The following is a 14,711-nucleotide window of genomic DNA, read 5'->3' as shown; positions in this document are numbered from 1 at the left end:
GACTGTTCTTGGCAACATATCACATTATCTTTGCTTCATACCTAACATAACTCAGACAGTGGCACCGTTACATGCTCCCTGGTGGAAAAATGTCCATTCATCTGATCGTGTGTACATGAAACAGTCTTGCTTAGTGACAGATGTCTAGTCCACTTTGATCCTACAAAACCTGCAATTTCTCACGGTGGATGCCTCCTGTTATGGCATTGGGGCAGTGCTGTCCCATAATATTGGCGCCACAGACTGCCTAATTGCTTTTGCATAAAAAATAGTTAACAAAACTCAGGTAAATTACAGACAGCTGGTGAAGGAGAACTTGGCAAACATCTATGGCGTTTTCAAGTTTCATCAGTATCTTTATAGTTGGAAATTTTTCTGCTCACAGACCTAAAGCCTCTCGCCAGTTTATTTCACCCTAACAAACCTGGGCCTAACTGTGTCCAGTTGGGTGCTTATCCTGGTCAATAATAATTATGAGGTCCTCTATTGCTCTACAGCACCTCACATCAACATAGATACATTATCTCGTCTTCCTGTCAGATCAGATGCGGAATTTCATTCTTCTGAGGAATCTTGCATTCACATTGACCAGACTGAGGCAGCCACTTTGCTTATGTTTCCAACTGACAATGATAAAATCACTATGGGACAAGGTAATACCCTCGAGCTCCTTCACCAGTTTATTCAGTCAGGCTGGCCATCTAATAGGAAGTCACTGCCCAATGAGCCTCTTCAGCACTGGATTTCTCAATGGGATGCTTTTTCAGTCTGACATGGAGTAGTGATTTTACACTCATTAAATGAACAAACCCAGATGCTGATCCTAGAATCTTTGCAGCAGCAGGTATTGGCTTTACTACATATAGTACATTGGGGTGTTGTCTGCACGAAGCAATTGGCCAGGTAGGACTGCACATGCCTGGGGATGGTTGGTTGACTTGGGGGAGGGGACCAAACAGCAAGGTAATCAGCCCCAACAGATTAGGGGAGGATGGGGAAGGCAGTCACCCATGTCCTTTCAAAGGAACGATCCCAGCTTTTGCCTGAAGTGATTTAGGGAAATCACAGAAAACCTAAATCAGGATGGCAGGACATGTGTTTGAAACGCTGACCTCCTGAATGTGAGTCCAGTGTGCCACCTTGCTTGGTGGTTGGGGATGGACAAGGACATTGTGTGCTGGTGTAAGCTGTTGCCAGCACAACGGTCACAAAGATATAGTGCCAAGATCGGTAGTAGGTGTCGGGTCAAGTGCGCCTATCACAAGAGAGGCCAAAGACACACTCACAAGCAACATGCCACCAGAACCCTCTCATCTGCAAGTATTTAGGCTGCTCCCACTGACTGGAGGGTCTCATTCACTGGCTCACTGACTCAGACACTGACTCACTTTCCAGTTTGGCATCTGTCTGTTCACTTCCTATTCTACGACAATACGTAGCATCAGATTATAGCAAGATTATCAATATTGTCTGCAAGAGGACTATTATGGATGAGCTTGTGCCACAACACATGGACTCTATTAAAGTTAAGTAGCAGCCATCTGTTCATGTAAATAAAGAACCATATTATGACATGTGTCTATTTGTGTTGTATAAATAGGATACTGGCCACCCATAATAACATCCTTTCCCTTGATTCCTATGGTATAAGACTCTACAGTGTTGATGAGGATATTACAGTGGCAATGAGGACACTGCAATGGCGAGAGGACACTACAGTGGCGATGAGGATAATTCAATGTCGATCAAAGTTAATCAGTTTGGGTGCTCGTTTCTAACTGCTAATTTGTTGTTGTGTTCTTGCAGGTATTCCAGGAGAGGAGCTACTGAGCTAATCAAATTTCTCTTTTCAGATGCTTTGCTTGCTTTTTGTTATAACACCACCCACTGCCCCCATGCCTCAGCCACAGACAGCCAATGTGATGGATCTTACACAAGTTTTTCAGTTTCAGAACCAACAAATCGCAACCTTATTGATGACTATACAACAACTACAGGCTGCACAAGCTGCATTGGCTGCACAGCCACAACCGACCAACCAACCAGCCCAACAAGTGCTGCCGACCAGCATATCAACATTCCAGAAATTTAGGGACACAGAAGAAGAATGGCTCAAATACCTGACACATTGTCAAGTTCATCATGTTCAAGGTACTGTAAAGCTAGCCGGCCGAAGTGGCCGTGCGGTTAAAGGCGCTGCAGTCTGGAACCGCAAGACCGCTACGGTCGCAGGTTCGAATCCTGCCTCGGGCATGGATGTTTGTGATGTCCTTAGGTTAGTTAGGTTTAACTAGTTCTAAGTTCTAGGGGACTAATGACCTCAGCAGTTGAGTCTCATAATGCTCAGAGCCATTTTTACTGTAAAGCTACAATACTTTCTTTCAATTGCGGGGTCCCCAATGTTCAGGTTAATATAAAAACTATTCACAACTCTGTCTCCTAATGAACTCAACTATGACAAAGTAATTGCTGCATTAACTCAGTACTATGACCTGCAAGTTCAGGTAGCTGCATCTAGAGATCAGTTCTTTTGCTTGTAGAAAAAGCTGGAACAGACATACCGCCAGTGGTACTCAGAATTAACAGGCATGACTAGGTAATATAAATTTAAGTGTAGTTGTGGCAACTTTTACAGTGATCTCATGATACACAATGCAATAACATTCAGTGTCCCAGATAGTAGAATATGGGAACAGATCTTAAAGTACTGTGCTCCATCATTTTCCCAAGTATTGCATATCTTAGAGCAATATGATTCAGGAGCTATAGCAGCCAATAAGTTTGACTAGGCCCCAATTTGTTGGGTTGAGTTACCCCTTGCTTGCGGCTGCCCCAAGCAGCCACAACAACGAGCACATATACAGCCACACAGTCAGCCATGTAGACAAGTAAACAGGCTTATGAACTTAGTGAAGTCTTGCCCTAGATGTTTTGCTCACCATAAAAGACAGGATTGTCCATCAAGTAATGCAAAGTTTTAGACATGTGGAAAAAGAGGCCATGTCCAAGCAGTTTGTTTTCAGCAGCACAAAAACGCCACTTTCGCCCTCTCCCAGAAAAAAACAATCTTGTGCACATGCAGTGAACACTGTGTTTTCACAACTTACAACAGGTTCTGATGAAAGTAACATCAAGGCTGTGCATCCTTCTTGCCCTAGTGCTGTGCAACAACATTCTAACAAACTATTTGTCTCATTATAAATTGCTGGCCATTGTATAAACTTTAAGTTGGACGCAGGTGCCTCAGTAACTTTGCTTAATCATGCCATCTATGAAAAGTTAGGCTCTCCACACCTTTCTAAATCTAGCAAGTAGCTCACTGCTTACAACAGACAGTGCTTGGACAGTGTAGTTTGCATGCCACTTACAAACCTCACAGTGGGACAGTGAATTTTACTGTGTTGAAATCAAGAGACAGTGAGAACATATTTGGCTTAGATGCCTTTGATTTGTCTGGACCTAGCATCCAAGAAAATGTACATTCAGTGACTGCTTTTGACTCACAAGACAGTGTAGCTAGCTTGCATAAAGAATTTCCTGAACTATTTTCAGAAGGAATGGGAAAAGCAAATATCTTTTTAGTGCATGTTACATTGAAAGACAATGCTCAGCTTACGTTTTTCTGGGCCCACCCCTTTCCTATTGCTTTAAGAGACAAAGTAGCCAGTGAATTGAAAGAATTGCAAGATAACAGTGTAATTGATCCCCTTTCAAACTAGTCAATGGGCAAGTCCTCTCATTTTGTTGCCTAAGCCTTCTGGTTGCATTCACGTTTGTGTTGACTTCAAGTCTACAATCCTACAATCAACCCACAGGCAGTAGTTGACACTTATCCGTTACCTTGACCTGAGAAACTCATGGACAGACTCAGTGCAGGACATCACTTTTATAAGATAGATTTGCATGATGCCTACTTGCAAATTCCATTGAATGAAAAACCTCAGAAAGTATTTGTCATAAATACACACTTAGGACTGTTCAAGTACTTGCGTTTGCCCTTTGGCAGTGCTTCTACACCCGCCATTTTTCAACGTTACTTGGAACAGCTGACTGCAAAAGCGCCATTTTGTTCAAACTACTTTGCTGATATTGTCATCTCAGGTCATACACCAGAGGAACACATAGCCAATTTGTGTACTCTTTTTCGAGCGCTGTCAGAAGCAGGATTCAAATGTCATCTCGAAAAGTGTGACTTTTTTGAAACTGAACTACAGTATTTAGGTCATGTGATAAGCAGTCAGGGTGTGCACATCTCTCCAATCTCATTTGTTTGTAATCTGGGACCTGCCTGTTCCTCAAAATGTGTCTGAATTGCAGTCAGTACTAGGCAAGAAGACGTACTACATTTGGTTCATACTGAATACCGCTCAGATCATGGCTCCATTACATCACTTGCATCAGAAAAATGTGCCTTTCATGTGGATTAAAGACTATTACAGTGCATTTCAGGAACTCAAACATGCCTTGCTGAGTGACAGATGTTTAGTGCATTTGGACCCTGCTGAGCCCATAGTTTCACAAGTCAACGCTTCTTTCTACGAAATTGGTGCTGTGCTTTCACACAGAGTTGGTGCACAAGAGAGACCTATTGCTTTTACCTCAAAGTTGTTAAGTCAAACTCAGTGCAATTATTAACAAATTGAAAAAGAAGCTCTCACTATTGTGCATCTGTCACATCTTGTTGCCAAATATATGCACAGGATTCTGGATTACCAGAAACTTTTCCCTTGCACTACAGAAAAATTACACAGGCCACAGAAGCAGACCCCATCTCAAGATTTTGTTGCATTACATTTGCACATCTTGGCCTCGTTCATTGAACAGTATCCAGAACTCAATTGTGTGCCAATATTTTGCACATCGTCATAACCTTTCAGTTCAACAGGGTGTCATTCTAGTTCAAAATGACTGTGGGCAATCATGTGTACTTCTTCCAAAATGTTGCAAAACTGTGTGTTGCGATTGCTCCTCCAAGGACACTGGGGAATTGTCCGCCTAAATAGTTAGCATGCCGGCACTGTACTTGGCAGGGCATGGATGCTCACATTGAACAGATCACATCACAATGTCACACATGTGTCGATTGCTATCAATTCAAAAGAAAATTAAAAAAAAACCTCATTAGCCACTCTTTCAATGAATAAAATTAATATCCTAATTCCATGAATGAAAAGTTCTGTTGTCTTCCTAAAATAGCAGTATTCATTGTAAAGCCAAATGTAAAGTAGTAACACACTGTTAAGAGGGCTCAGTATTTACAGATGTAGGGAAATATTTTCACTGAAAAGCGCCATTATAATCAAGTAAATATTAAGTTATCAATAGAAGATAAGCAGCAGCTATTTAGTATATTTAGGGGAAAGCAGCTTTTTCTTCACATTTATTTGTCTAATTTAGTTGACTGAATTTAAGTTCCATAACTTTATTATTAATACAGTATAAACATTCAGTCTCTGTAATTTATTTGTCTTTCATTAATGTATATCTCAACCGAAAGTACTGAACACTGCATTTGTTCAAATGGCCAATGGTGTAAGGACCAATTATCTCCTAGGATAAGGAGATTCTGTCATCCAAGTGCTAACAGACTCTCCAACAGTAGATGAACAGGAGGAAAGAGGGGCACTCTCAGGCCCCTGTGAGGTAGGGCAGTATCTTCTACCTTATTGCTAGCTTGCCTCAGTAATTTCCACAAATTCACTGCCTGCTACAGCGTGAGAAACAATGTAACAGCCAAGAAAATCTGCTAAAAATTTATTGCATGGGATGTGTCATTAGACTGCATTGTGTTGACTGCCAACCTATCTGTCGTTCTACGCATTAGGTCCAGGTTCTTTAACCAAATAAGGTCAGCTTTTAGGAAAAAAATTTCCTAAATTTTAAAATAGAAAAATAATAAAAAGCTGCCATCTCAACCACACTAAACAACTTGTACTCATTCCCAATGTGCAGTCCATGGTGCAAAAGCTACTCTTCATTTATTCCATTACAAATCAGTTCATTCACACAAAATACTCACCAACAGTCAGTGCACTTGTTAAACCAATGACCTTATAATTAGAAACCAATCTGTTTACTAGCAGACAAATGTTCATGTAGTATTAAATAATTAGTTTTGCTTACCAAACTATTACACAGTTCCTTACTTCTTATCAAAAATCAGATTTTAATAATTGTGTCCACTTCATACTATTCGACATTCTTCAAAAAAAAAAAAAAAACATTATCAAACATGTTACTGAAATTTTCAGTCACTGGAGAAACAACCTTACTCTATGAGAATTAGATCCTGAAACTCCCTTGATTCAGTCCATGCAGTCAATCTTCTGATACAAGACTGCAGGAATGTGCTTTTCTTTCCTTTTCTTTCATCCAGAAAGTAATGCGTCACTCTTTTTTTTTTTTTTTTAAATATAGCTTAGAAAGGTTCAACAACTCGAAATTCTTTGAAGTGCAACCGTTCGGCATCAGTACATTTTTGTCAGTATGATTTCTATGCATCATAAACTTTCTGGAACTCTCCAGTCATGATGCTCTTCAGGAAACAGTCAAATTAGCTTGCTTATAGTCCAACAATTTGAGATACTTTCACCTGAGATCTCTTTTTATCTGAGGAAACAAAAAAAGGACATCAGGATGAGGTTGGACTGTAGGGTGTCTGTGGTACCACTGTCTCAATAGTCACAGGTAAGGTAGGCAATGACAACAAAGGCGGTGTGAGCTGGCATGTTGTTGTGGCGCAGTTTCCACAAAGTGTGGAACTCCTTTGAGGCACAGGCAATCCTGTGATTCAGTCTCTGGGGCACAGACTTGTCATCAAATTGAGCATTGATGGTCTGGCCAGGGTGTAGGAACTCAGCACTATCTCCTTTGCACAAAAAAAGAAAGAAAAAAAAAAAAAAGAAAAAAGAAAAAGAAAAAGAAAAAAGAGCAAGAACTTCACCCGGCACTTGCTCATGCAAGCCTTCTTCTGATGTGATGATAAGTTTGTGTACCATTCCTCTCTCTGGATCTTTGACTCTGGTTTGTACTGAAAGATCCAAGACTCATCCCCAGTGATCACTCTGTCCACAAAATTTGGATCGTCTTCACAGAATTCCTTGAGTTTTTCATACACTTCCACTCAGTGTTGTTTGAGCATATTGATCAAAAATTAGGGCACAAGATTTATGCAAATCTTCCACATGGCCAAATCTTCCTGTAGAATCTCATGAACAACTGTTTTCTACAAGCCCAATAATTCTGGCATTAGGTGTACATTCATTTGATTGTCTGAATCCAGTAACAGGCACACATGTGCCACATGGTCATCTGTTCGTGATGTTGATGGGAGCCCTGCACGGGCTTTGTTGGCGACCTCCTCCCAACCTTCTCTAAACGTCTTGTGCCACCTGTTCGACTGCAGTCTGGAAAGGTAATCATTCCAAAAGGCTTCTTTAAGCATTCCAAGAGATTTTAGCAGTATGATGTAGAGTTCCACACAAAAATTTATGGCATAGTGTGGCTCTAAAGTTTTCTCTATCATAAGTTCTACACAACCACTATGTAGACATTCATGGAAGAAGTTGTCCTAAACGTCAAAGAGCTGGAAAGCTGAGGGTCCCCTCCACCTTCCCCAACTGGTAACTGGTCTCACCACCCTGAAAAAAAGAAGAAGAAGAAGAAGAAGAAGAAGATAAATGCATTACTTTCTGGACATACCCCGTATGGCCAATGAACATTGTATATGCTCTCATGTTAACTATATACTTCACCTACTTGACCAGTTGTAAGCATTTAATGAAGATGCATATTGCATGAAAATATTTTTTTAAAAGTGACAGACAAAGTATAACAAATAATACCTTTGTAATGTACAGACGGTAGCAGAGCCAGGATGGGGAACGTGTAGGCACATTTATTTGGTCCAAGCCTTATTGACACAAATTTGTTATTTAAAAATAATTGGTTATACATCCAAGTTAATACAATTAACAGTTTAAAAGGAAATTTCAGCAATAAAAATTAAAAAAAAATATTCTGTAGAAGAACATGCAGCCCCACTCTGAAACATTACATAAAGGTACTGTTAGTAAAAGGTATATTATATCACACAATAGTGCAACATGTACAAATATTAACAATTACACCAGAAAAATATTGAACTTTTGATCCAATTTGGCAAGAGTGCAACAAATTCCCTACAGCATGCTAAAAAAAAGAGTGGCAATGATAATCAGTTTTTTTATTTTTTATTTTTATTTTTTTTACCTCCTGATTTCACTTAAGCTTACGTAAACGCTACACAAATGTCAGTGTCATGTGACATCAGTTCACCTTTTGTGACAAATACACAAAATTTCTAAATTATTTTATATCAGTTAAGTAAGCTACAAGACAGAAATAACATTAACGACTGGTGACATGAGTAAACACTGCCAAGTTTTCAATCTCACGATGGTTGTGTTATCTAGCAAATTTTCACCACAATCAATTCAGTCAGTCTCAAGAAGAAACACAACTTAATACACAAATATGGTAGTATCAAGAAATAGATGGGTTTATCCCAAGCAATATTAGTAGAATTAGGAAATTTGCAATTTAAACGCACCAATTTTAACAAAGTCTAGTGTAATAATAATCTGGACAGAACTTTCATAAAATGATCGATGATAGTGGATACCGTGCCATACACTATGAAACAAATTAAGAATTATTCACAGTAGATGCCTGGCACATGATGATATTCTCTGAAGTATTTCAAATCATAAAATGTTGGCTACAAGTACCAACCCCATAATTTAGTAATGATCATGAAATATAACAAAAGTATATGAAAATTTCGGCCTTAGCCAGGTGACGAGAACCACACCAATGCAGTTTCCTGTTACACTCGAGTGCTAGGCCCAACAAACAACAACTGGTCATGGAGAACCATGCTAAGCAAGCAAGCATTCCGTCCTCCCCACATGCTTGCAAACAGCCACACTCATCGCAGTGCTTAATCGGCAGGTACCAGTTGACTCTCCGCCGCTTCTGTCCTGTTGCCATATACCGACCGAGCCATCCTCCCAAAACTGTTGCTTCGCGCACCAGCGCCAACAGCGCTCAACGATCACGCCCCCTATCGCTGCTGCGAAAACAAGTGAAATAATCTCTCTGGTAAATCAAAAATGCTGAGCCGTGACATGGCTCAACCTTCACAAGTGTCAAGGATTAAATTAAAAATATCACTTCTTTCATATAAATAATAGCTGTTTTTCCATAATGCATTTCATACATTTCACTTGATCCACTACATGACTGCACAACATCATATGCACACTTATACTTTTGTGTGATAACAACTTCAAACAATGGAAACTCCATGAAGGAATAGCAATAAAATGGAAAGAATATATTGCTACTCACCACATAGAGGAGGTGCCTATGGTAATAACTTACAATTTTAAAATTTATTCTGCATGTATGCTCATCATTCACTCCACCGCAATACCTGATAGCATGAAAACTCAATATTATTACCCAAAACATAACTTGAAATGAAGAACAACTGTCAAAAATATTTACGGTAGTATAGACCACATGTGGCTTTTGTTGTTAAAAGCTCCATTTTGAGTATTTAAGAATAAGGTGTCTACCTACATTTGAGGTGTCTAGTATCAAAACTGCCCATGTCATGATATTTACAAAAACTGAGCTCAAGTTATCAATATAAAAGTAGAAGCATATCACTATCAGGTGAGACAAGAATATGCTTCAAAATCAGCATTGTCTTCACATTACATAGCACTGAATACTTGGTCACATTACAGAATGGGCCAGGTTTCGCAGGTAGTGAATTCATAACTTACCATGTCAAGGAATAAACAGTAGTCTTCATGTTGCAGCATTTTTGTATGGAATCTTATTTTATCATATTACACAACAATGTGGCATATCTGTAGGCAAAACAATTCCTTCTATTGCTTATCCTTTGAAGTTATAATATTTCATTTGTATGATGGCAACTACAAGTGATGAGCTCGGATGTTAAGTCCCATAGTGCTCAGAGCCATGATGGCAACTCCAATCTTTTGCACTAATTAATTCTCAGATTTCGTACTGTAATTAGTGTGAAAGCAATGCTATTTCCTATGTCCTTATATTTTATCATTATTGTGTAGTATAATGTGTATATTGCATCAACGGTTCATGTGAAATGCCTGATATTGTAATCTAAAAGAGAGAAAATTGGAGACTTAAAACAACAATATTACTCAGAGGATGTGAATGGTGTCTATCATAATAATGGATCTGTTAACATGCTTGATTATTAGCAGATCATTTTCTCATTATTGTGTTCAACATCTTAGTGAACTATAATCTTTTAATGAGAGAAATCCTATTTTGTAATCTTCTCAGTTTACTGATGTTCTTCTTGATATGCTGTTATTGAATTTATGTTGAAATACTTTTTATTGTCATAAATAAAAGTAATTACAGTGTCATTTTGTTCTCATTTAACTGCTTTTTTCACAAGATTTTGAAAGTTAAAAGAGCTTATTGTTATAAAAAGAGGGTAAAATTATATAAAATTGCAATAAGAGTGGCCAAGTCAAAACTTAAATGAACAAAAAAGGGTTCATTGTGAATCAGATTCCACAAAACAATAGAACTTAAATATTAAACAATTAAGGATGTAACTACACTCCTGGAAATTGAAATAAGAACAGCGTGAATTCATTGTCCCAGGAAGGGGAAACTTTATTGACACATTCCTGGGGTCAGATACATCACATGATCACACTGACAGAACCACAGGCACATAGACACAGGCAACAGAGCATGCACAATGTCGGCACTAGTACAGTGTATATCCACCTTTCGCAGCAATGCAGGCTGCTATTCTCCCATGGAGACGATCGTAGAGATGCTGGATGTAGTCGTGTGGAACGGCTTGCCATGCCATTTCCACCTGGCGCCTCAGTTGGACCAGCGTTCGTGCTGGACGTGCAGACCGCGTGAGATGACGCTTCATCCAGTCCCAAACATGCTCAATGTGGGACAGATCCGGAGATCTTGCTGGCCAGGGTAATTGACTTACACCTTCTAGAGCACGTTGGGTGGCCCGGGATACATGCGGACGTGCATTGTCCTGTTGGAACAGCAAGTTCCCTTGCCGGTCTAGGAATGGTAGAACGATGGGTTCGATGACGGTTTGGATGTACCGTGCACTATTCAGTGTCCCCTCGACGATCACCAGTGGTGTACGGCCAGTGTAGGAGATCGCTCCCCACACCATGATGCCGGGTGTTGGCCCTGTGTGCCTCGGTCGTATGCAGTCCTGATTGTGGCGCTCACCTGCACGGCGCCAAACACGCATACGACCATCATTGGCACCAAGGCAGAAGCGACTCTCATCGCTGAAGACGACACGTCTCCATTCGTCCCTCCATTCACGCCTGTCGCGACACCACTGGAGGCGGGCTGCACGATGTTGGGGCGTGAGCGGAAGACGGCCTAACGGTGTGCGGGACCGTAGCCCAGCTTCATGGAGACGGTTGCGAATGGTCCTCGCCGATACCTCAGGAGCAACAGTGTCCCTAATTTGCTGGGAAGTGGCAGTGCGGTCCTCTACGGCACTGCGTAGGATCCTACGGTCTTGGCGTGCATCCGTGCGTCGCGGCGGTCCGGTCCCAGGTCGACGGGCACGTGCACCTTCCGCCGACCACTGGCGACAACATCGATGTACTGTGGAGACCTCATGCCCCACGTGTTGAGCAATTCGGCGGTACGTCCACCCGGCCTCCCGCATGCCCACTATACGCCCTCGCTCAAAGTCCGTCAACTGCACATACGGTTCACGTCCACACTGTCGCGGCATGCTACCAGTGTTAAAGACTGCGATGGAGCTCCGTATGCCACGGCAAACTGGCTGACACTGACGGCGGCGGTGCACAAATGCTGCGCAGCTAGCGCCATTCGACGGCCAACACCGTGGTTCCTGGTGTGTCCACTGTGCCGTGCGTGTGATCATTGCTTGTACAGCCCTCTCGCAGTGTCCGGAGCAAGTATGGTGGGTCTGACATACCGGTGTCAATGTGTTCTTTTTTCCATTTCCAGGAGTGTATGAAACAAAAACATTTGTGACCATCATTGTTCTGTATCTGAAGGTTTTTCATCCATACTGAAAAACATGCCTTAAGTCATTTGGCTGGTTTTGATACTAGATGCCTCATTTCTTCAGTGATATGTATATTATCTCATACCAATGTATCATGAAGGGAAAAATTCCAATTTTAATTAAGTTTTTATACCTCAGGAACTTTAAAGTTACCAGACTTAAACTGAAATGGTTGTGGGAGCATTGTGAGTCACTAGAAACGGTACACTGGAACAGAAAATGGTTAAATCACAGACAGGTGTATGATTTAGTGTTTTGATACTTGCTAAAATATAATCAGCTTCCATAGCTACAATTGAACTACTTATCTTGTTGATAATAGAAAATGTTAACTGAGGCATGTAACCCATCTTTGTTGCAGTTCCTCCACCTGGAAAAACATCTGGGTCCTTTTAACATACGTCAGGCTGTCTATGATGAGATAATGAAATAAATGAAGTAGCTGAAACAGTCTAAATACTTTAAAACTTGTTATTGCATTACAAACTGACACAGGTTTAGAGTTTAAAAGATGACATAATACTGACCATATCATGACTATTGTAGTTGATTCTTATACAGCTTCCAATCACACTTACTTGAATTTAGAGTTAAGATTTCATTGCTTTTACAAAATTTTATTACAGTATTTCTGAATCAGTTAGCATGTCGAAATATTACAGTTCTCATGATGAAATTACATGAAATGTGTATGCATAACATTGTCTTAAATATTTTTGTTAATAATTTTATAAATACAGGTTGGTTTTTGTTTGTAACATGAATCTTATGAGTTTACAGATAGCCTTGCCAACAGGCTTGCTACAGTGGTAACACTGATTCCCACCAGATCACCAAAGTTAAGCACTGTCGGGCTGAGCTAGCACTTGGATGGATGACCATCCAGTTTTCCGAGTACTGTTGGCAAGCGGGGTGCACTGAGCCCTTGTGATGCAAACTGAGGAGCTACTTGATTGAGAAGTAGTGGCTCCAGTCTCATAAACTGACATACGGCCAGGAGAGTGGTGTGCTGACCACATGCCCCTCCATATCCGCGTCCAGTGATGCCCGTGGGCTGAGGATGACACGGTGACCGGTCAGTACCCTTCAGCCTTTGTGGCCTGTTTGGATGGAGAGTTTATCATAATTACTACTCCTTTTCTACATACGAATTTTTTTACATAAGTTTGCGTAAATGTTATCTCCTAGTATCAGATACTTTGTTATCATCAGAATCGTAATTTTCGTTAAATGTTGTCCTATTCTGCTAAATTACAATGCTCACACTGTGGTATGCCAGCTGTCCCATGCATAGTATGAGAACAGATTTCTCAATCACATCTCCAAACAGCATCCACACAGGAAGTCTTAAATGAGTGAATGTACATTGCTATACCACACCTGGAATAAAAAACCATCTCTAAGGATGGATGAACCTACAAAGGCCAAACCCTAGTTGAAGCATCACTGATTTTTACATAAAACTTATCAACATGTCAGAGTGTTATTTATCATGGAAAATCTTACATTCTGTAATTTAGGTGATTTTGTGTACCTATTTCAGGAGTTAGATGCAATATTAAGATGAAATACATACTGTCACTAACTACTGTCATTAGAAAAGTCTATACAAAGTTTCATAACTAGTTGCTAGAAATATCTTTAATAATTCACATGAATATATTCGATATTTGCTTTCTGCAAAGTACATTAATTTATTATCTGCTCGTAACACACAAGTGTTCATTCATGACATTGTTAAAAATGTATAAACTTTTTGCAATTACAAATTAGAAATGTTTTATGAAATGCTACAATTACTATACTTGGTTCTATTATGCAATTGTTTCTTACATTATTATTCATGTTAAATCAAAGTTATATGACATTTTTGGATAAGCCATTGCTTGAGACACTTTTTAAATAATCTATCACTTATCTACATCTGTACTCTGCATACCACCATGAAGTGCACGGTACAGGGTATGTCCCACTGTACCATTTATTAGGGTTTCTTCCTGTTCCATTAATGCTTGGGAAGAATCATTGTTTGAATGCCTCTGTGTGTGCAGTAATTATTATAATCTTATTCTCACAACCCCTGGGTGAGCAATATGTAGGAGGTTGCCGTATGTCCCTAGAGTAATCATTTAAAGCTCGTTCTTGAAACTTTTTAATAAACTTTCTCAGGATAGTTTAAGTCTGTTGTCAAATTTACCACTTTAGTTCCTTCAGCATCTCTGTGACACTCTCCCAATGATTAAACAAACTTGTGACCATTTGTGCTGCCCTTCTCTGTATAGGCCCACTATCCCCTGTTAGTCCTATCTGGTATGGGTACCACACACTTGAGCAATATTCTAGGATGGGTCACACAAGTGATTTGTAAGCAATCTCTTTAGTAGACTGATTGCACTTCCCCAGTATTTTACCAAGAAACTGAAGTCTATCACCTGCTTTATCCATGACAACCTATGTGATCATTCCATTTCATCTTCCTCAAAAGTGTTCCACCCGGCTGTTTGTGTGAGTTGGCCAATTCCAACAGTGACTCATTGATACTATAGTCATAGGATACTAAGTTTTT

Source organism: Schistocerca nitens, chromosome 7, assembly GCF_023898315.1.
Source record: "Schistocerca nitens isolate TAMUIC-IGC-003100 chromosome 7, iqSchNite1.1, whole genome shotgun sequence".
NCBI classification, from domain to species: domain Eukaryota; kingdom Metazoa; phylum Arthropoda; class Insecta; order Orthoptera; family Acrididae; genus Schistocerca; species Schistocerca nitens.
This window is presented reverse-complemented; position numbering follows the sequence as displayed.